This window comes from Agelaius tricolor, unplaced genomic scaffold (genome assembly GCF_023055355.1).
Source record: "Agelaius tricolor isolate 1412-34295 unplaced genomic scaffold, bAgeTri1.0.p SCAF_2, whole genome shotgun sequence".
NCBI classification, from domain to species: Eukaryota; Metazoa; Chordata; class Aves; order Passeriformes; family Icteridae; genus Agelaius; species Agelaius tricolor.
In genome coordinates, this window is record NW_027269262.1 from 14,942,304 (window position 1) to 14,964,274 (window position 21,971).

The 21,971-nt window shown below is 36.1% G+C and overlaps 2 long non-coding RNA genes across 3 annotated transcripts in view; one reads left to right on the forward strand and one right to left on the reverse strand.

Annotated features, from left to right (window-relative positions):
* Positions 1-2,463: 2,463 nt before the first annotated feature.
* Positions 2,464-21,971, reverse strand: part of LOC139603146 (uncharacterized) — a 217,887-nt gene continuing 198,379 nt past the window's right edge. For both annotated transcript variants that reach the window (XR_011683590.1, XR_011683591.1), the window contains 3 exons: positions 20,783-20,924; positions 8,479-8,537; positions 2,464-2,801 (listed from right to left, as the gene is read on the reverse strand). This is a non-coding gene — a long non-coding RNA (uncharacterized lncRNA). The remainder of the gene's footprint in view (positions 2,802-8,478; positions 8,538-20,782; positions 20,925-21,971) is intronic.
* LOC139603156 (uncharacterized) overlaps positions 6,795-21,971 on the forward strand; it is a 66,815-nt gene continuing 51,638 nt past the window's right edge. Inside the window, exon 1 of the long non-coding RNA XR_011683592.1 lies at positions 6,795-6,988. This is a non-coding gene — a long non-coding RNA (uncharacterized lncRNA). The remainder of the gene's footprint in view (positions 6,989-21,971) is intronic.

Sequence of the window (21,971 nt, forward strand, 5' to 3'; positions counted from 1 at the left end):
AGGGGGAAAAAAAGTACTCCTTTTAAAATACAGTGGCAAAGTAATTGCTTCTGATATTGTAATTCTTTGGTCAAGGTAAAGATCACATATGTACTTCTTCTTCCCAAAGAGTGACACATAACAAAAGATGAGAAAACTCTCCTAATCCAGACACATCCGTATATGAACATGATTTTTTAAAATGCTTAAGAATAACATGCAAAAGTGGTGACCTGTTGAAAAAACATATCAGTGGGCATGTTGCTGCTGGGATAACTTGGGCTTTCAACCCATTTCTCTTTAATTTCAGTTTCAAACTCTTCTGTTTGGAAATATTAAGTGGTCTGGATTCATTAACCAAGGAGTTAGTCAGCTAGCCAAACCATCCAAACACTTATTCATCTATTATTTATTTTACTGAGTGCATTGTGTAGCTCAGCTATTGAATATACAAGTTTCAACACTGTAAGTTCAAAGTGTAGGTTTTTTTCCTTTGTGAGTGTCAGAGAAAATTATGTATCTATTTGTTATTCAGAGGCCTCTCTGAGGATTAACAACTCAGTACTGGCTCCAATTCATGCTCTTCTGCAGCAATATTTCCTGTCCATTTGGCTTCAGAGGAATATTTTCTCTCACTGTTTTGGCCATCATGTAATAGAGAAATCTGCACAGTTCTGCAGGCCAGATTCAGACACACAAAGATGTGCCCAGCAGCATCTTTTTCCCCAGTATAATATGACATAGAGAAAAGATGTTTCTAAGTAAATTCATCACCATATAACACTAACTTGTAAAATTTTAAAAATTACTTACATTTAAAAAACAGTATACTGAATTAATAGTATTGGGTAGAAACATAAGAATGACAAATTTTTTATATAAAAGTACCATAAATGAGAAAACCTTAGCTTTGAAGACTTAAATGCCTTTGTGGGTAGTAATGCTAGAAAAAGACAGATACAATGATTACATAATTTTAGAAAATAGAAAGACAACTGTATTTCACACTTTTTTGTTGGTTTGTTTTCCAGAAGTGATTATTGTAAGGGCCAAGTTCCTAAGGAGGCCCCTAAGGTAGGTGTTAAACATTTAGGGCCCAGATATAAACACAAAGGCAACCAATGACTTAACAGAAGAAATAATTTTACCAAAAGCAAAGTAGGCAAATAAGGTTTGCCTATTAAGCTGACTCGTGTAAGCAAGTGACAGTTTAGGAGGAATATATAGGTAAAATCAAAAATATTTGCCCATTTTGATCCCCCTGGGGTATTGCCATTAAAATATATAGTCCAAATGATAAATTGAAAGGATATTTTTCAAGCTGAGAAAATTGAAAGTATTAAGAGTAGTCTTTTTCTTCTGAAACGGAACAGCTTATCAACAGCACTGCAAATAGCTTTGGGAAAAGGTATTCAATATAACGAAATGAGTACTTGTCATGTTGCATGGCAAAATGTATGAAAAGACACTCAAGACATTGAGTCTCAGATATGAGTATATATTCTTATGTGTTCTGTGTTCTCTTATAAGTTTTTATGTGTATTTATTAGGAATTTTGTTATTAATATAAATTTACTGTTTAATAATCCAATATTTTAATTTATTCTCATGTCCCATGAGAGGCAGAGTAAGCTTCTCTTAGATAGATCCTGTTGCTGCTGATCACCTGGGCCATTGGTCTTGTGGAGTCTTGGAATCAGTACTCTTCTTGAAAATTAAAAATTGTGATTTCTTAAAGAGGTAAATGAATGTGTCCATGCTATAAATAGAACCAAGAGACAAAGGCTGCACCAAATATTCAGTTTCATATAGTTTAACTTGCCCACTCAGAAAAAGAATTTGGGATTTGTATAGTGTGCTGCAAGAATTCCATGCTCACTGGTCTTTTCTGCAAAAGGAATTCTTAGATAAAGTAAGCATTTAGGTTTTATCCTTTACAAGGTTTTAAATTTGCATTTGCTTTCCAATTGTCTTGTGTGATAGATGAAGGTGAGATAACTTGATTTTCTTGCAAAAGAATGAAACAACTTGATAACATTATAAAGACTAAATGCTTTAGTCTTAGTCCTAAACATTTCAGTGCTTTATAGACAAGTAGAGAAACACATTAGATTATTATTAGGAATATTAATTATTATGTCACTTTGACATATAACACAGATCAACTTGTACTTGCATGTATAGATCAAAGTTTTCAGATCATTGGTTTATAGAAGTAAAGAAATCACTAACTGCAAAATTCCATCATTTTTATTTTTCTCATGTTCCTGTAAATATAAATACCCAAAGATAGTTGCCATAATAGGATATATGCAAGGAGTATAATTCCACAAATTCACTTGCCCTCTACAGACCTTTAGATATGACTAAAATCTAAAGCTAAAGTTGTTACCTCTAGATAGACTTGGATATGGGTAAAGGCATTAGAAGTAAATACTGTGGCTACAGTGTCTTCAGTGAAAATTCTGCCTTTCCTTAGAGGGATTTGAGAATGAATGCTTCTAGCTTAGAGATGCTGGAAATGAGAACCAAACATTTCACCATCAGATTTTGTCTCTGCTTGTTAAGATCCAATTATTAGGACCATTAGAGAGATGCCTCTACCCGAATTAAGGTGCAAACAAGACCATATGCCAAGTCAATATTATGGATTTTATTTAATAGTAAATGTAAGGTAAAGGGAGGCAAAAAAGAAATAGGAAAGGGGTGGGGAGGCAGTTAGGAGAGAAAAAGAATGAGAGACAGATTAAGTAGAAAGATATCACCACCCATGGTGGTTTCCCATTGGTCCTTTTTTTCTGGTCTTCTCAGTGGTGGGGGTCCTGAAAAACAGAGAGTTCAATGGGTTAATATATGCTCAGGTGTTCTGGGGAATGCCCAATCACTTCCCCTGGGCAGGGGGAGTTTTCCACTGTCTTTTGCAACCCTGTGGGTCCCATGCAGTCCTCTGGTGGAAAGGGGCTCAGGAATGGGCTGTGGGCTGTGGCCTCTCCAAGCTGGCCAGAGCTGATTTTCAGCACAGCTGCAGAATTGGCTTTCCTAGTGGGAACATTCTTCTCCCCCAGCTTTGTTAACCTCTCCTTAGACCTGAGATAACTGGACAAAAGCACCACCTTTTTCTTATCTCAAATTCCTCTCAGGTGGCTTAACTCACAGCCCAAATCTCCAGGTATTTGCAGAGGCATATTCAGGGAGGGGAGGTGGTAGCAGATGAGCAGTTCTCCTTTGCACAGTTTGCTACAGAGAGTGAAGTCCTGCTGTGATCTTAACAGTGTTGGAGAAAATTGTGATCTTTAAGTCTTTTACACTGTTACCAGCAAGATATTATGCTTAGTTACAAACTAATACAAATGCGATTTCTGAAAAGTAAGGAAGGTGCTATGGAAAACTGAATTTGGATTTTGTGATGATTAACTTAACTAAGAAACACAAAGTAGTAGAAAATTAGTCTTTTAATTTGGATAAGTCAAAACAAAAAGAAAAAAAATAAAGAATAATGAAAATTATTGGTATTGACCTTCAAAGATCTGCCATTTTTACTGGAAGTAAGGCAGAAAAATATTGAGGAAAGACTTCTAGACTTAACTCTACAAATTAGTTCTTCTGTAAGAGAGCCAGAATAAATAGGAAGTCTATAAGGACTGTAAAAGGAGAGATCATCAACTCCATCAGGGAAGTGTTAGATCTTGAAAAGGTTGTTTTAACAAGTAAAAGCTACTTCAGCTATATAAAGAGGAAAAGAACAATGAAAAGAAAAGTGGGGTCAATGTACAGTGGGGATATGTTGGAGATTAAAAAGGAGCTGGGAACTGTCCTCAAATAAATAAGCTTTTTTCAATAGAATAATGATGTCTAGTAAAGTAGATCCCGGGGAGATCATCTCCACTGACACAAAAGACTCTGTCCTCCACTAAGTAAGAAAAATTAGTGTAGTAATTGTAACACAGTTGCTTATTCAAATTTATAACTATTTATGGCAACACATTAAGCTAATCTAAATTCTAGCAAATTCAGTTTCACCCATTGTTAATAGCCTGGGATTACAGTAGCTGCTGAGAATTCATATGTCCCCTGGTTCTTTTTTTGATAGTAAGAATCTCCAAATTTACCCCATTTCTTTTGAGTGGATTATTCCTCACTTCAAAATCAGTGAAAGTATTAATCAGCTTTTCCAAATGAATGAGCTTGAATTCCTTTGTTTCCTAGTCCCTTAAAAGTTAAGTTAAAAAAAGACTGAGCAGGCTGCTAAATGGGTGATTTGAAACTTTCTCTTTTCCCCATAGGGAGAGAAAAGATATATGGAGGACAGATCCTTCTCTTTGTGCTCTGTATGTTCAGCAATATAAAAACAAAGTCTCCTGAGAGCTGGATCCTTCTCTCTGGAGCATATATCTCCTTTTGCAGAAGTTGAACTAACAGAGAACTTTAGTTTTCTTTCAATTTTTACAGGGTGTTCAGAAAAAAACAAAACAAAACAAAAAAGACCAAAACAAATAATAACAAAAAGCCAACAAAACAAACAAACCAAAACCCAAAAACAACAATAACAACAAAAAAACCAAAACCACAAACAAGCCTAAATCAGAAAAGTGATTATAGCACAGCAGATAATATGATAAACAAAGACACAAACTTCTATACATACAGTGTACATGTATGTATGCATCTTACGTACTCTAAAAACATCTGGATTTAAAAGATTACAGTGGATCCTTGCTCCATTTTTACAGGTTTCTTTCAAAAGGGACAGTTTGGTAAATAAAAATGTAGATATGAAAATTGCCAATCTAATTTTGAAACAGAAGGAAAAAAAAAAGACTTTTGGAGTACTTTTTGAATGTTTGAGGAGGAATTAGTTATCTTAATTTCTACACTGAGAAAAAAATCATATATGCAATCACATGTTCAGAAAGATTATTTTTTTCCCTTTTTCCATCTATCATTAGGGAAAAATGAACCACAAAATTTTAAACCAACGTTCAACAATAAGCAAAACATGAGCATGAACTCTGAAGGAAACCATAACTAAGGAGATGAAAGTAGTGAAAAATGGCATAAAATCAGGAAACGTCTCTTAGTAGTATACTTTACCATAGATTTTACAAAGAAACCTTAATTAATTTAAAGCTAGACTTGGTCTAGGAAAGGAAATAAATGAAGGAGTTGTCTATGAGTGCAGATCATCATTGTCCCTGATAAACCAGACAACCGTTTCCTCTTCAATCTGCCAGAGATATGACATACTTCAGGTGGGGTAATTGAAGCAACTATTCACCACAACCTCCCAAGGGGATTATTTCACTTGTTTTACCCCAGCAAACCTTCAGTATTGCCTGCATTATTCAGGAGCTTGTGGAAAGATGCTCAGCAAGGAAATGAAGAAATGAGGTCTGACACCAAGTGAAATCCCTGACTGAGTCAGGTAAGCTGTTGTCTTTCTAAGTCCACTTTAGGTTTGTTAAAGACCCAACTCCTCACAGAGTTCACTTCTTCTAAACTGAAGAGTTCTTTGATGACAAACTGACTTCAGTGCAAGTTGAAGTCAGTATTTTAAGGGCCACACAAGAACAGCCCAAGTCCATAGGGCATTGTTTAGTGACAAAAATGCATAGGTTTTTTGAGATGGTATGACTTTCTAACACCTCATGTCCAAATTCCTGTAAATTCCACCCGGTCTTTACAGCCTTCTGAGCAATACTAAATTTCCAGAATGCTTTTAAGGTGAAACTTTTCTGGTAAGATAGACAAATGTCATGACTGTCTTTGTAGAAACTGCAGTTTATCCCAGTTTTCTCGTACCAAATTTGTTCTTCCTCTACAAGGCTCTCTTCTATTTACTGCTCTGCAGCTGCTTTTAAGCCCAAAAGTAAACACATTTTTATGGAGCTGTCTAGATGCAGTATTGTTTGTGAAAGTTCTTTGGAAATTAAGTACATAATTTGGTTGTAGTGGTATCACTAGTAGTACTAGTAATGATGATGATGATGATGATGATGACAAAACTATTATTATTAATGTTGTTATTATTAATATTAATATTGTTATTATTTTTGAGGGATATGTTGGGAAAAAATAACATCCAGCATATCCAGCGTTCATCTAGAAATAATTTCTCTGATTAGGAAAGAAGATAAATATATATATTAAGATATACCTGAGCGATGTGTTATTCCCCTAATAGAGAACAGAAAAGAAGAAGGTCTGGCAAAATCTACCCACAAAGAAAAGTTATTTATTGGTTATTTCCCACTTTGCAGAGGGAAGCAGTGAGGTTGGGTAGTGCCTGCACACCAGGGATTGGAAGAGGCTCAGAATTTTACGTCCTCAGAGCCTTAGGTCCCACCTCAACTTTTGACTCCAGTGTAAGTCTTGTATTCCCCAGAATCTGAAGTTGTTCAGAAGTAGACATGGAAAAGTGTTTGAGGCCCATTCCCTACTAATCAGTGGAAAGCAGAGGTCTCTACCTACTGAGAAATGAGGTGAGAAGAGAAGGGAACCCCTTGACTCTCTCCATGGACAGGTCTTGCCCTGCTCCACTTTATGGCTGAGACAGGGACAGTGCCCATGGCTCCCTCTCAATTGCAATTCCTGCAGTTAAGTGATCATCTATTTTAAAATTAGAAAATATCACTAAGATTTCAGAGCTCCTGGTGTGGAGAAAAATGCAAAAAAATAAACTCTGAGAGTTCAGTAAGCAATGCAAATTTTAAAAAGAAAAACAGCACTATTTTTAAATCTCATAGATTTTTTGTGGGGGCAGGGAGATGAGGGAAGAGTGCAGAACTGAGAAAAAGAAGGACTGATTTTGTATTTTTAAAAACAATCTGGGTTTGGCAGTCCTCCACCATGCTCTAGAAAACCAAGATGTATTCATGAAGCTTCCTATTGCATTTTGTGGCTTTTTATGTATAGGATGGAACTATAAATGAAAAATTATTTTAACCACCTGTGTCATGCAAAAAACAGGAACAGCTTTTTCCTCCTGTCTTGCTTGCAGAATCAGAGCCAGGTGAGTAGATTTTTCCCTTATGTATCTAGAAAAATTTCTCTAAAATACAAGTCAAACCCGTAATTTCATCTGTTCCCTAGTGTGTAGTCAGTACTTATCTGATAAGGTTTTTTTTTTCTAAAGCTATTAGCTTATTTGAACACAATGTTTTTTTTTCTCTTTGTTGACTCATTAGCACTAAAATGCCATTTTTAAAAGGCCTTTTACAAAAGTCCAAAAAATCAGAATTAGTTATATGCAGACAGTGAAAGCAGATAATTAAGAGGGAATATGGATATGTCAAAGCACATATTTGGTAGCGATGATATATCTTAAAAAACAATTAGAAATATGGCTAGAGAGAAGGAAATTATTTTGGATAAGAAAGAATAAAAAATAAAACCAGCAATATAAAAGAATATCAATTTTGCCTTTTTTCCTTTTTTATTTTTAGCATAAGAATAAAATGGATGGAATTGTCCATTTGTATTTCTTATGAGAATTTCCTTAAGGTTTCTTTTCATCTTTGCATTCCAAGAAAAACTAAAAATAATCTGGAAAGCAGTCAGTCTTTAAAAAAACAAACAAAAAAATAGAGAAAAGAACTCAAGAGTTTAGGACCTCATCCTCTGTAATCCTTGTGGGATTGCTGATCCCATGGCTTTCTTGATTATATAGGTAGACAGGAGAAAAATAAATAAAGCTTTCTGATGCATCTGAAGTCCTGTGTGCAGCATGTTCCTAGCCAGAGGCTGAATGTTGGACACATATATGACTGCAGTGGAATGCGTTTTATTTTAGTTATGCAATATCCTCCCTAAAATAGTCCTACTTCTGATAATATTTTACGTTTGTAAGTTTATTTTTGGAACATTTCTACCAGTCTAACAGACCTGACAATTGCAATCCTTTTAAGGCAAAGGCTTCTAGGGAAAAAAAATAAAAAAGAAAAAACTTCTAAGAAGATGTCAGAAGCCATTTCAGACACCTAATAGACTTACTGAGCCAAATGCAAACATTTTAGGAAAACAGTGTGCCATTTAATGTCTTTGATATATCACTACTCACTTTCTGAAGACAGAGATTAGCATAAAATCTGATCAGTTCTTTGGATGAGCTTTATAAAATAAACTGGTTTTTGGAGAGCAAGTCTCAAACAACATAATGAAATTAATTCATCTGTTTTTGACTTGTCTGTATTTGTACATTTCAGAAGACTTTTGCAATAGATGCCGTTTCTTAGAACAAAAAGATTGACTATTTCTTTTTCAATTCCTGTGTGGTTAAAGATAGCATGGAAAGAGACCTTAAAAAATATATATGCATTTAATGTGCAATGAATCTTGACAATATAATATATTGAAATTTAAAAAGCCCATGCAATCCTTGGGTCTTTGAGAGCTTTGGGTAACACTATAGTTATGACAGCGTATATGAGTGAGTTTTATTTAAATCAGTAACAGAACTGTCATAGAATCAAACAAAATGGAACTTTTAAGCCACAATTTTACCTGCAGGTATGATGACATTCAGCCCTCAGAAGACAAAGAAAACAAGCATCCTCTCAGACCTAAACAAAACATACAATCACTCTAAAACTCTAAAACTTTTGAGGACAAAAAAACCCAAAAACTTTCTAGTGCAATGTAGCTGTGCAAACACCTTCAAAATTAGGATTTCTACAAGGTAACTTGCTTTTTACACTGAATAATTGATCTACCTGTCAAAATACAGCAGTAGGTGTTACCTGTATGCCAAACTATTGGGAAATGCATGTCTGATTTTATACCTGCTCTATACCAGGTTAAATGTATCAGGTGCAATACATATGACCTAAAGGAATATTCACATAAACCTGTAAATGTACAGTAAACAAGTGGTTCATGGAAATATTGTCCTGTGAAACCATTCTGCTGGCACTTGTTCCTTTCAAATGAAAATATGGCACAGAACAGTCACTTTATCTCTTTCACTCCTGAAGTTTAAAGCAAGGCAGTTCTCCTGGCTGATGAAGAAAGAAGCTGTGATCAGACACTCAGCAGCAGAACCTGAGCCAATAGAATTTAAATTTCTTTGCAATATTATCTTTTCAATAGAAAGGCAAAATTTAGAAATTTGGGATATACATTACAGTTGCATGAAAATTTATGTCCCTGAAATTTCTTTATGCTTTATCTTTCTTGGGCTTCATAAGAATCCATGAACACTGCACATAATAGTTTAAACATTTCTCTTCCCATTAGATTAATGAAAAAATATAGGTTTTTGACCATGGAATTTAGCTGAGAAACAGATATAAGAAATAAAATTAGTTACTTCACTAAGTTCTATGTAGCTAAACTATATAAGTCCATTTGATTTAAGATTATTAGAAATTTTGAATTTAGAGGAAAAGCCCCCAAAATTTCATGTAGTTTTGTTGCTAAAGGACTATTTGTATAAAATAACTCCCACAGTAAAACATTAATCTTTCAGATGTGAAGTCTATTTACAAAGATTATCTCTGTTCCTAGCAGGAATGTTGATTTGTTTGTGCTCACAGTGTTTGTCAGAAAACAGACAAACATGAATATTTTAGAGACCAGCCTGCTCCAGAGCATAACCCTGTTCCTCTTATTCCAGCCAGAAAACAATGTTGGCTTTATAAACTGTGATCTTATTGCATTTTTCCTAAAGTAGAAAAATATCGTAAGAGAAGTATTTTATTCTTTCTCAGCTTTGCTGAAGGTAATGGATTTCCTTCCTAGCAGTGTAAGAAAAAGAGAATTTGAGACTTGAGACTTTAGATGATTTTCATTGAGGGGTTATTGTTTAACTAACACTGTAATTCCTACACAAGGAAATGTTCTTTTGTGCTTAAATTCCTGTAGCCAAGGGTGATGTAAAATCACACATCCATTAAAGTAAACCTGTATTTTTCCAGCAGCTTTGCACACACATCACTCTCACTGATGCATTGTGTGAGGCAGGTGAATTATAATGTCTCAGAATTATGCTGCAATGAGGTTGTCTTTCTTTCTAACCTAATTCACAGTTACATTGCAGGGAAAATATTAAGATTTAGGCAAGGTGTTAGGACAATATGACTATTGTAATCTAAGTCTCAGAGTACAAACGCCTTGAATACTTGAATTGTAGGAAACAGGCATTTCAATGTCCACTACAATGCTTTACTTGCTGCTAGTGTGTCGTGGTAAATTTTATATTAAGCAATGATTATTCCCTGAGATTAGATGCACAAATGAGATGAAATAATTGGAAATAATTCACGTATTATACTCTTGCAATATTTTACAATCTTAAACATTTTGTTAATGCAAAGCATATCATCAACAGCAGAAAACAATAAACTAAATGCATGGTTCCTAGGGGTAGAGTTATTTATACATACTGACCGGACAAGGACCTCATGCTCTTGATGCTGGTTTAGACATTGATAGTTATTGCCATCCCAAAATTTATTTATGTTTAAGAAGACAGGCAGGTGTGTGATCATCTGCTTGAAAACAGAAGCAGGGTTTCAGCTCCAACCACACATTGTAATCCTTGTTCCTTATCCTTTTTTTCTGCCACTTCCCTCCTCCTCCCTTTGTTTTTAAATGCAAAAGCATATCTTCTAATTTCTTCTCTTTTGCTTGAGGGTATAAAGAGATTTAGGGAAACACTGTCTGCATGAAAACACCAGGAAACCGCACTATAGTTTCTTTTCTTCCATCACTGTGGAGCAGATACTTGATTATTTCACATGCCGGTTTTCATTAGTGTTTCCAGTGCTGTGTCCCTTTCCTTAGCTTCTGGAAAAATTCATTGCAGCTAGCTGCATTTCTGTTTATTACACTACTGACCACTTGGCTCCTGTTTCAGACCAAGGATACATGCAGAAGCAAGCCAAAATACTGTAGCCTTTGGATGGTAGGTTCAGCTAGCTTAAGACTACATGCTGAACATTTTCATATCCATTTGTAATAAGGGAACCTGAGGAATAGCAACTCATGGAAAAATCTAGGTTCGAAGGAACCTCTGGAGGTCATCTGCCAGAACATTCTTGTGAAAGCAAGACCTTATTCAGACTAGGATTTTCAAATTAAGTATTGAATATTTGCAACAGAGAGATTTGTTTGGACAACCTATCCCAAATCTCAGTTTTTGTCTTTGTGAAGAACTTGTACACAAACTGAATTTACCCTGAAGGAGCTTGTGCATGTATTGTCTTCTGTTGTCATGCATCCTCATGAAGAGAGGATCTCCATCTTCTCTTAAACTCCTTCCAGATACAGGAAAACTGAGGTCCACCTGAGCCTTCCCATTACAAACGTGAATTCTCCAACATTTCTTTATATACCAAGTTTTGAATTATCTCAGCTTCTTACTGGTCTTGTGCTGGACTCACTCCAAGCTCCCTTTTTTGAACTGGAGACATCAAAACTGGACACAGTATTCCAGGTGTGGCCTAACAAGTGTCTATATAGTCAACAACAATTCTTTCTTTGGGAACAGGAGTAACTTAACAAGAATATACCAAGTAAAACATGCAATGTGTAAAAGTTTAGTGATTATGTGAGTGTGATTGTGTACAGACACATGTATGTTCACAGAATACACATATCAATGGGGTTGTGAGAGATTTGCAGCTTGAAAATTTCAGGTAGGCATTTAATTGCTTCTGTGTCTGAAGAAATTAATATGAACATAATAAATATACATCTAATAAGGTAGTTACTGACCAGTTTACTTTTTCCTTATATTCTTCCTTAATTTTTTCCATTTTTAAATTTCCTTTGCCTTTGACCCATCCTACACAAGCTACATGATAGAGAAGGAGAGCTTGCCATAGAAAAAATACAGAACAAGAGCATTTTCAGTTTCCCATAGGAGTTATAAAAAAAAGGCCTTTACTTCAGAAGGTTTGACATAATGATAATTTAAAGGAGCAGGGAAATGAAACTTGTGCTGTTTTAGTTAGAGGTACCCTTTCCTAAGTGGCTGTACTTGATTTTCTTTTTAGATTGGGTAAAGAAAAAAAAAAAAGGAAGCTGAAAAATTAACTCAGTGTAAATTTTTTCTTGATATCCTTTGATCTTAAAGCAGGCAGAGTGCTTTTTTATTTTCTCTTCCTTGCAAAATTGGCTGTGCTGCTAAATAGAGCTTTTTCTGTCCAAGCTGCAGAGAGAGGGTTACTGTGCATGTTCCTATAGGCCTCTCTCCTATATTCACTTGTCTTTCAGCTGCTAGGGTTGAGTTCTTGGCAATATTTCTGCAAAATACCCTCATCTCACAAAGTGGAAGACTACATCCTTATGACCTCCAAGAATTTCCTTCAGCTTTCCTGGTTGCAAAGCTGGTATGCTACATCAAAAGCCCCACTGGTTATCGTGACATTAACAATTTTAGAAAGATATTTTTTTGCTGAATGTTCCTGGGTTGGATATTCAGTTTGGCTTGCAGATCTGTATAAGGCAATGAGATTATACTGATGCCAGAGACCAGTAGAGTATTTCTGATTTGAAAAGTTCTCGTATTTCTAGCAGATGAATTTGCATATTTTGGAATTTAATCTGGAAAGCACTGGGTGGAAAACATGCAAAGGCGACTGCCACCTGACTTGTAAATGAATAACTCATATGAATTTAGGCAAGTACTGCAAGTTTTGCAAAACTCTATTACAGAATTTACCAATAAAAGAGTACATTTGCTGAGTATCAAAGCTTTCTGCTTAAGAGGTCTCTTCTGTAATTTCCTCTATCTGTTACCTAAGTGAAAAGACAGAAAACAGAAAACAACATTTGCTGTTAGTTTATTGCTTTGGCTCAGGGATTCTCATATTAGTGTTAACTGCCACTGAGAACAGCAGGTGGTAATTTCCAATGGAAACGAGCAGCTACTAGACCAGACAACCCTCATTTACTTACACCTTGTGCAATGCTTCTCGGGAATATTGTCAGCTGTGGGCTCTTTCTCATTTGTCCTTGTTTTAGATGACATTGTCATTCATGACTATACTGTGAGTGTAAATGATGATCTAATGTCACTTCTATAATTACTTGGCACCCTGAATAAACTGTAATCCCCCTGGGTCAATAACTGCTCTCAGCTTGACATTCAATAAACAAGGTTTGGAGAATTGCTGTAGTTTCACTTTTTTTTTTTTTTTTTTTAATCCCTCCTGGTGCTTTTCAGTGAATGCTATTCAGGAGTACTTCTGGACCATTAAGAAAAGAAAGGAAACAACTGCACACAGTGGGAGACTGCTGAAGGGGCGCCTCTGATTTTTAACACTTACAAAGGCCTCTTACCTGTAGGGTCCAATTCATCTTCAATGCAATTTTTGAGAATGACTTCATGGGGAGTGAGACCTCCCCCAGTCTGGGAGGCTGCTCTTTGTCATGTCATGAATCACAGTTCTAAGGGCACATATTGCAGGTATTGTGACTATGTCTGTTGTATCCCTCCTTTATGCCTCAAGATTTTTGTCAGAACTTGACTTGACTTTTGTTGTTGTAGCCTTGAATGTGACTTCACATAATGCAACCCAGGTAGGTGCAACCAAGTCTTTCAGTTATAAAATAAATTGCCTCTGTCATGCACAAGGATGACATGCAACAAGGACAAATCAAGCATTGTTGCAACACTGTCTGTGTTGGTTTCTGCTGCTCTAACAACAACCCAAAAATTGCTCTTTTTGTAACTACTCGGGGTCTACTTCTGCCCAGACTGCCTAAAGGTCACAGTGATCTTGAGTTTTATTCTCAGTTTTCCTATATCCTTCATCTTCTATGTTATGGAAACAATACCTTGTTTACTTGTACATTATCATGTCCTATGTGCACATGCCATTGACTAAGAAAAACAAACCAAACTTGTCCTTCTGCTTCTACCAAACCCAAGAAAGACTTTATTGGGTGGTAGGATTAATCATAAGGCAATTGCAGCCACAGTAGCCACTGTAAGAAATGATTAATACACTAAGATTATAGTAAAGCTGAGAAGCAAATAATTAATAAACAGTAAAGGTAAAGAAATAGGCCAAACATTCTATAAGGTGAGGGCTGAGAAAAGTAAATATGGAACTGCTTTGAGGACTCAACCTTTCAAAAGAGACTTGTATGACACAGAAGTTCAGAGTCACCTGGACTTCTGATCTGTGTGCCATGTTCTGAACAAGGAAGAGCAGCATATAAAGAAGGAGTGAAAGGAAGAAAAACTGAAGTGGTCCAGCCATTGTGTACAGAATTGAAAGAAACTGCAAAAAAGTGATCATAAGAAAGACACTGGATTTGATGATGGATGGTGAATGATGCCAGAATTTCTTGCCAGATAGGTTGTGTTCAGTTGCAGACCAATATTTCATGGTTTTGCAAGGGCAGATGGACTCTGAGGACTCTCAAATGAATAATTTACCAATCTCTCCTATTTATGTTATTTCTATTTACTCTTTATTATTTTATATAATATTTAGAGGTATGCTTTGCATACAGCTCCAGAAAACTTTGGAGTCGCTGTTAAATGTTGATACTGCAAACAGTAATAAGCCAGCTGCATCCCTGCTAGCAAAGCTGTGCCTCGCCACTAAGAACAAAAACACAAGAGCAAATTAATATTTGCCTAATTGAATATCTGTGCTTTGATGACCAATCTTGTGCTTCTTCTAAAAATAAATATATTAAAATATGCATTGGTCCCAGATAGACCATTCATGAACATGCTGAGAAAGAGTTGAAAGTAACATAGTTGGCACAGAGGCAAGGGCAGGAAAAGAGGGTTGCTTTTCTGGAGTGTGCTGTTAAGCAGCAGAAACACACTCAAGTCTTATGGCAGGGTGTCTGTTGGTCTATAGACAGACATCCTGGACATTTTAGTAGATGCTGTCATTTTTTAAAATAAAAATGCATGTAGATCTTTTTCCCAAGATACTTTTCAGGGCCAACATGTAGTGAAATCCATGGAGATCCTTTCTGTGTGCAATTAGGTAGTAGAGGGACAATAAAAAGTCTTAACACTCTCAGGAATAAAAATTGCAGCTTTAACCACATTATATGTATTAAGTTCCTTAAATTGTTCACTATAGCTTTAAACTCCTCTTAAACACCATTCCCTGTGGCTGGGAACTAAAATAGCCACACAGGAGAAAATCTCTGCACTTAAAATAAAAGGAAGAAAAATACTTTGTTCTTCTACATATCAGTTAAAGGATCTTTATAGGGGACAATGTATGGAGGGGAAATAGAAGTGTAGATGGATTTCATCATTATTTTGTCCCCTTGAACAGTCATGTTACCTTTCTTGATCAGTGTCTTTGTCAGAAACCCTTCACAGCATCCAAAGACTGACTCAGATCAGGAAGTGCAAATGAAAACTTTGTGTGAGCCATGAGGAACAGAGAGGATCCAGCACTGGAGAGAAAACAGAAGACCTGTGGAAGAGGGAGCAGACCCTGAAGGAGTGGGGACAGTGCCCCAGAACACCATGAGCCTTCAAAAGTATGCATATAATTGCATAAATTGGCCCAACAAGCTGAGACTTCCAATGCACCACTAGCAGTGTTCACTCTTTGTGCTGCTGTGCAGGTGTTCTAGGACTGTAAACCATGCAACCCATGTAACCCATGTCTTTAAAAAGTCATTCTGAACATGTGGTGAATAAAATGAAGCATGGCAAATCCTTGAGGGCTAGAGCTTCCATAAGCATAGGGATAAAGCCCAAGGAAAAGGTACATTCCCAGTCCCTGGGAACATTCAAAGTTAGAGAAACCTGATCTAGATGCAGATGTTGCTGCTCATTGCAGGGCAGTTGGACTAACTCGTAATTTTGAAATGTTGCTTCCAATTCAAACTATTCTGTGATTCTATGCCTCACACTGGTTGTTTTTGTTTTGTTGTTGTTGTTGTTGTTGTTGTTGTTGTTGTTATTTGGGTTTTTTTTATTCCAGGAAAGTATCGTTCAATATTTTTAAGAATTTTAAATTATCAACACACTTTTTTTAGCACCATGATAAATCCCTTCATTGCTTTTCTAAGGTCTTTTAGTATGTTAATGAAAGATTTTTCAAATATTTCTATTTCTGACTAACAGGTGTGGCATAATTCTATATTTGTTTTTCATGGAATGATTGAGTTTAATGTCTTTTCTTTTTTGCATGCAATAAAAATGTTAAGGATACAAAATGCATGCAGTGTGTAGTATTATGTGTTAAAATATTATCCAGGCTTTCCTCTCAGAGAACTGCCAACAATATTGCATATATGACTAATGTTTATCATTCAGGCACAAACAAAAATATTTTTCCCCATAACACACCACTTAGTGATTTTTTTAAAGCATATCATAGTCCAACAGCTTGACAGCTGACTCTAATAAATGCTCTTATTAATGATCACTCTCTCTGTGTCCAGCTATCATCTGCCTGACAAGGCACCCCTCTAAAGACTGCAACACATAGAAATGCCAAGTGTATTGGCCTTCTTGAGATCTAGGCTACCACACGGTCTTTCCTAAAGAAAGCTCATTCTGCACAGGTGCCACACTACAGATATACTGAGAAGAGCTGTTAGGGACTGTGGATTTAAAACCTCCCAAAACCTCAGGATCCAGAAAATGCTTTTTTTGTTGGAAACAAGCAAGCAAGAACATGAGCATAATAGTCAGATTTGCACCATGTAGTGATTGGGTAGGAAGTGTAAGGTGGCAAAACTTGTTGATGTAGATAAAGGCCTGGACAGTAGACACTGCCTATGTGTAATTCTTGGGGACATCTGCAAAAATAACAGGTTTTTTGAAGTGGAGAGAATCATCTAAGTATCCCTTCTGATAATGTATTTACATCTGATCTACAGCATTGTGTTAGAAGATTCAACGCACTTCTCCCTGGGCTTGTTCTCAGTTCAAGGATGTTCAGCAGTGTCCAGAAAAGCAGAGTCTAATTTTTTGTTCGGTCCCTATTTCTAGTCCCTATAATGTGATCATGACACACTGCAGATCTGTGTTAGATATCACTCACTTTACAACTCTGGAATACCCTGAATTACTTTAACAATTAAAATTTTTCAAAATTACTTCTGAGATTTACAAAGCTGTCATTAGGAGACAAGACAACATATGACTGGACAACAGCCTTTGAAAGTGAATAGTGAGACACCTTGCTTCCTGCATTACACTGAAGGACCCTTGCTCCTTACTACCTCATGGTCCCATTTTGATATGCTTAATCCCTAACTGTGCTGCCTTCCTTTATGATTGTTTTTTTCTAGGAAGATTATTACTCTCAGAACAACAAAAAATTCCCCAAACTAATCCAAACCAAATGTAAAAGAGAAACATTTATTCAAGACTTCTTTTCTTCTCTAATTATATGGCCATTTCATACTGTCCTCTGATTCCTCCATCCTCCTTTGGCACAATCAACTGTCTAGAAAAAAGGTTGTGAAGAGCCTGTGTTTCATATTCCCTAGAGTACAATCAAAGCTTGAAAAACCAGGGGTGTGTTGCCAGCTGCATCACTCATTTCTTGTTGTATGCCTGAAACCAAGGCTGCTCTGAATGTGTGTGGTAAGTGCTGAAGTAGCAATGAGGAGAGGCAGAAATCTGAGGTAGGGAATTATCTGTCTGCAGTCATGAAACAGCAGAACTTTTCTACTTTCACAGAATTCACACAGACACAGGTAACTGTATTGGAATTATGAAATACATGGGACTGGATATTAAGCATGTTTCCACTGGATTGAAAAGCTCAGACCTAAGCCAGATCTTCTTGGCCCAAAATCTGTCATTATTTAGCATTTGTTCAGTGAGCTGAGTAAAATAAATTGGGAAGTTAATCTGATTTTAAGACTGCATATGAATTTCCAAATATTATCCTCAATTAAAATTATTAGTACTTTATCTTATTTACCATATTGGTTGACTTGGGTAAAAAAACTTTTTTGGGATATTGAAAATAAGTGTATTGCTTTCCATTGTTGTCTTTGCCCATCATTTTCATAAATGGTTAGTTCTGGTTTACACATTGTTCTCTAACAAAAAAAAAAAAAAAAGGAAATGCACAGACAGAAAACTGAGTGGGGTGCCAGAGATTTTGAGTTTAAACAGGATTACACAGAGTTTTTTCTTTTCTTTTCTTTTCTTTTCTTTTCTTTTCTTTTCTTTTCTTTTCTTTTCTTTTCTTTTCTTTTCTTTTCTTTTCTTTTCTTTTTTCTTTTCTTTTCTTTTCTTTTCTTTTCTTTTCTTTTCCTTTTCTTTTCTTTTCTTTTCCTTTTCTTTTCTTTTCTTTTCTTTTCTTTTCTTTTCTTTTCTTTTCTTTTCTTTGTCTTTTTTCTTTTCTCTTTTCTTTCCTTTTCCTTCCTTTTCTTTCCTTTCTTTTTTTTTATTTTTGTGTTTTATGTTGCAGAAAATAAAAAAGCTCATGTAATACCTTTGAGAGAAAGGCAGTTCATACTTGTCTTCTTTCACTGAATGTCTTGTACCACAGGTTCTGTATCTGAATACCAACAGCCTGGTTACAGAGGCACTTACAGATCTCTGTTCAATGGTTCCAAAAATAAAATTCAAAGGGGTAGGCTTATATTTTCCTTGGTATTGATCAAGAAAAGTCACTACATCTTTTTATTGTAACTTTTATTATGTTTTTAAATTTTAGTCTTTGTCCACTTTCTCTTCCTTTTCTTCCCTATTTTTTACTGGAGCTGATGACCAATTTCTGCTCCAAATACAAAAAGCTTTGTATCTGTGATAAATTACAGCATTTGTCAAAAGACTGTCATTGCTTTAATGATATCCCTGTCTTGAGATGTTTCACTTGTGTTTTGCTTGTCTAGAGAAAACACATGCTATGTGCTTGGAAGCAAAGTCCTTTTACATTTCTGTACCTAAGAGAGTCTAATGAGACACTTCCAATTACAGTAATTTCAAGCTGCTTTATTTAGACCTTATAGAACCAGAGTATTGTGTCTTTGCAGGAGCACATTACTGACTTTTCCTTGAGTACTATCCCTCCATTCCAGCAAGGCAAATACTGCACCATATAATATCAGATTGCTTATACGATTAAAATCCATCACATATTTTTAAGAAAACAACACCACTGAATATACAGCCTTATATAGAAAGAACATCCACAGTTTTTGAAAAGCACCAGGCCTTGACTGACAATAAGTGCAGTTTTTAAGAGTTTATGGCCATATTTTGTCAGGAAAAAACCCCAACTAAACAAAACCAAACAAGACAGCCACCTACAATAGCACCATCTGCTGGCCCTCAAAATTTGATACAAATTGTCATTCTGTGACTGAAAACCATACTGCTCATCATGGACACAGTTTATGAGCACTTACTCATAGAGAACTGCTAGTATAAATGGAAAATTTTGCAGTAAAAAGCAGCTCATTTTCGTCCATAATGATTTTTTTTTTAGAGTGGCCAAGAGTTGGCAGGAGCTCTTGTTTCTTTTAATAGTAGTCTGTAAGCTTTAAAGCAGGAATGCTTGCATTTTACCTGAAATTAGGATTAAAAATAGGGATCTTAAGGTATTGTGAGTGATGCATGAAATTTGTCTAGAAGGGAATTTGTACAAAGTAACTTCTTTTCAAAATGTTTTTTCTTAAAATGGAAAATACATATCATGAAAATAGAGATCTGTTCACATTTTGGTTTTAGTTTCCCTTAATTAAATTTAAAATATATTTTCAAGATTGGTTAAAGAAAGACAGAATCAGACTAACTGAGTATAAAATATAATAGAGAAGAAAATTTTAAAAATAGAAAGAAAAAGAATGAGGTGAAATCTTCGTGTTACTGAACTTCATTATCAACATCTTTTAAAACAGTCAGAGAAGGATGTTGGGTTGTCTTCAGATGAATTGCATTGCTCCTCAAATGCTGATAAAGTAAAATGAGGTTACTAAACAGAGAATATCTACATTTCAAATAAGAAAAGATAGTATATAAGGAATTTATAAAGCAAAATAGTTTCTAAATGCAAGCTGGGTTACCCAATATCAATCACTTCAGTCATCAGGCAGTCTTTCTTCAGGACTCTGTTCACTTCTTTGCAATAAGGAATCAAAAATTAATATGCACTTAGCATTGGATCTTCTGTCAATATTCAGAGAGCTTGTTTCTATAATTTTTATTTTTTTAAAAATCTGACTAAAAGAATTATTCTTGGTGACTTACAGTAGTTCCTAGTTTGTGTCAGATGATCCCCAGAACAATTTCTTCTTTCCTTTCTGAATTTTGGATTCTTACAGAGAAGCAAATCAGAATGGACTTGAGTGATATATTTCAGATAATTATTAAGTCACCAGAAATGTGTCTGCCAAAATGAAGGGTTTCAGGAAGCGCCATGCCTGAAGCTGAATTATTCAACAAGGTTTACACAAAATCAAAAAAATGTGGCAGAAATCGTGAAGGTTTGTTTCAGAACTTCTGACGTTTGTGTTTTTTGCATACTATTAACAAAAGTCAAGGAAATGAATGATTAAATGCATCAAATTAGTACCACTGATGACAACATGAACATGAAGTTCACCAAGGTCAGGTGCAAGGTCCTGAACCTGGACCAGGACAATCCCAAGCACAGACACAGACTGGGGGAGGGGGCCGGGTATAAAGCAGCCCTGAGGAGAAGGACTTGGGCTGTTGGTTTACATGAAGCTGAAAATGACCTGGAAATGCGCACTAGCAGACCAAAAAGCCAAATCTGTCCAGGCTGCATCAAAAGAGGCATGGCTAGCAGATCCAGGGAGGTGATTCTGCCTTTCTGCTCTGCCCTCATGAGACCTCATCTGGAGTGCTGCACCCAGCTCTGTGGCCCCCAACACTGACCTGTGTTAGTCCAGAGGAGTCCAAGATGACCAGAGGAGGATTGAACCTTCTCTCCTATGAAGACAGGCTGAGAGAGCTGAGGCTGTGTAGCATGGAGAAGGCTCCCTGGCCTTACAGCAGTGTTGCAGGACCTGAAGGGAGACTACAAGGAAGGTGGAGGGTGACATTTTACAAGGGCATGCAGTGACAAGACAAAGCAAAATGTTTTTAAACCAAATGAGAGGAGGTTTAGATGAGATTTTAGGAAGTAATTCATTACTGTGAGGATGGTGAGGCACTGGTACAGGTGGCACAGAGAAGTTGTGGATGTCCCATCCCTGGAAGTGTCTGGGGCAAGATTGGCTGTGGCTTTGAGCAAGCTGGTTTATTGGAAGGTGCCCATTCTATGACAGAGTATTTTGGAAATAGATCACAGAATAATCAAGGTTGGAAGAGATCTTCTAGGTCATGCAGTAAAACTGTCAATCCAGGAAGAACATAGCAGCCCCCAAACCACATCCCTAAGTATTACATCCAGATGTCACTTGGACATTTCCAGAGATAGTAACTCCACCAGCCCCCTGGGCAACTTATTCCAATCATTCTTTCAGTGGTTTTATTTTTTTTTGTCCTAATATCCAATCTGGTCTTGTTCTTTCACTTGAGACATGCCAGAAGAGATGATCATTAAGGTCCCTTTGAACCCCAACCTTTCTATGATTCATAAAGGGTGAGGAAGTGACCTGCAGAAAGTCTCCAAGGAAACCAGAGACAGAACCAGAAACTGAGGTCAACCCACAGTGTCATACTCCACTTGTTACAAGTTAGGCTATAAAAAAGATCACTGAATTCCTTCAAGGCTTAAATGTTTCTTTAATATGGTCTATATGAATTTTTTTTATTATTCTTATTCATAGGTGTTAGGCTTGTAAGAAAACCCTAGTAAAAAGCATAGGTATATACTGACCCATGTACCAACCAGAAACCAGATATTATTCAATAAAAATATTTCCTTTTTTATTGAAAATTATTTGAACTCAGTTGACAGAAATTAGGACACCCAAATACATGGAGAAAATTTCCATGCATGGAGGTCCTGCAATTTTTGACATTCTTTCATTTGACAGGAACCAGCCTTTATTTGCTATTAGAATATGTGGCATACTTCTAGCACTTCATCAAAGTTTTTTAAAGATCACTAACACAAGAT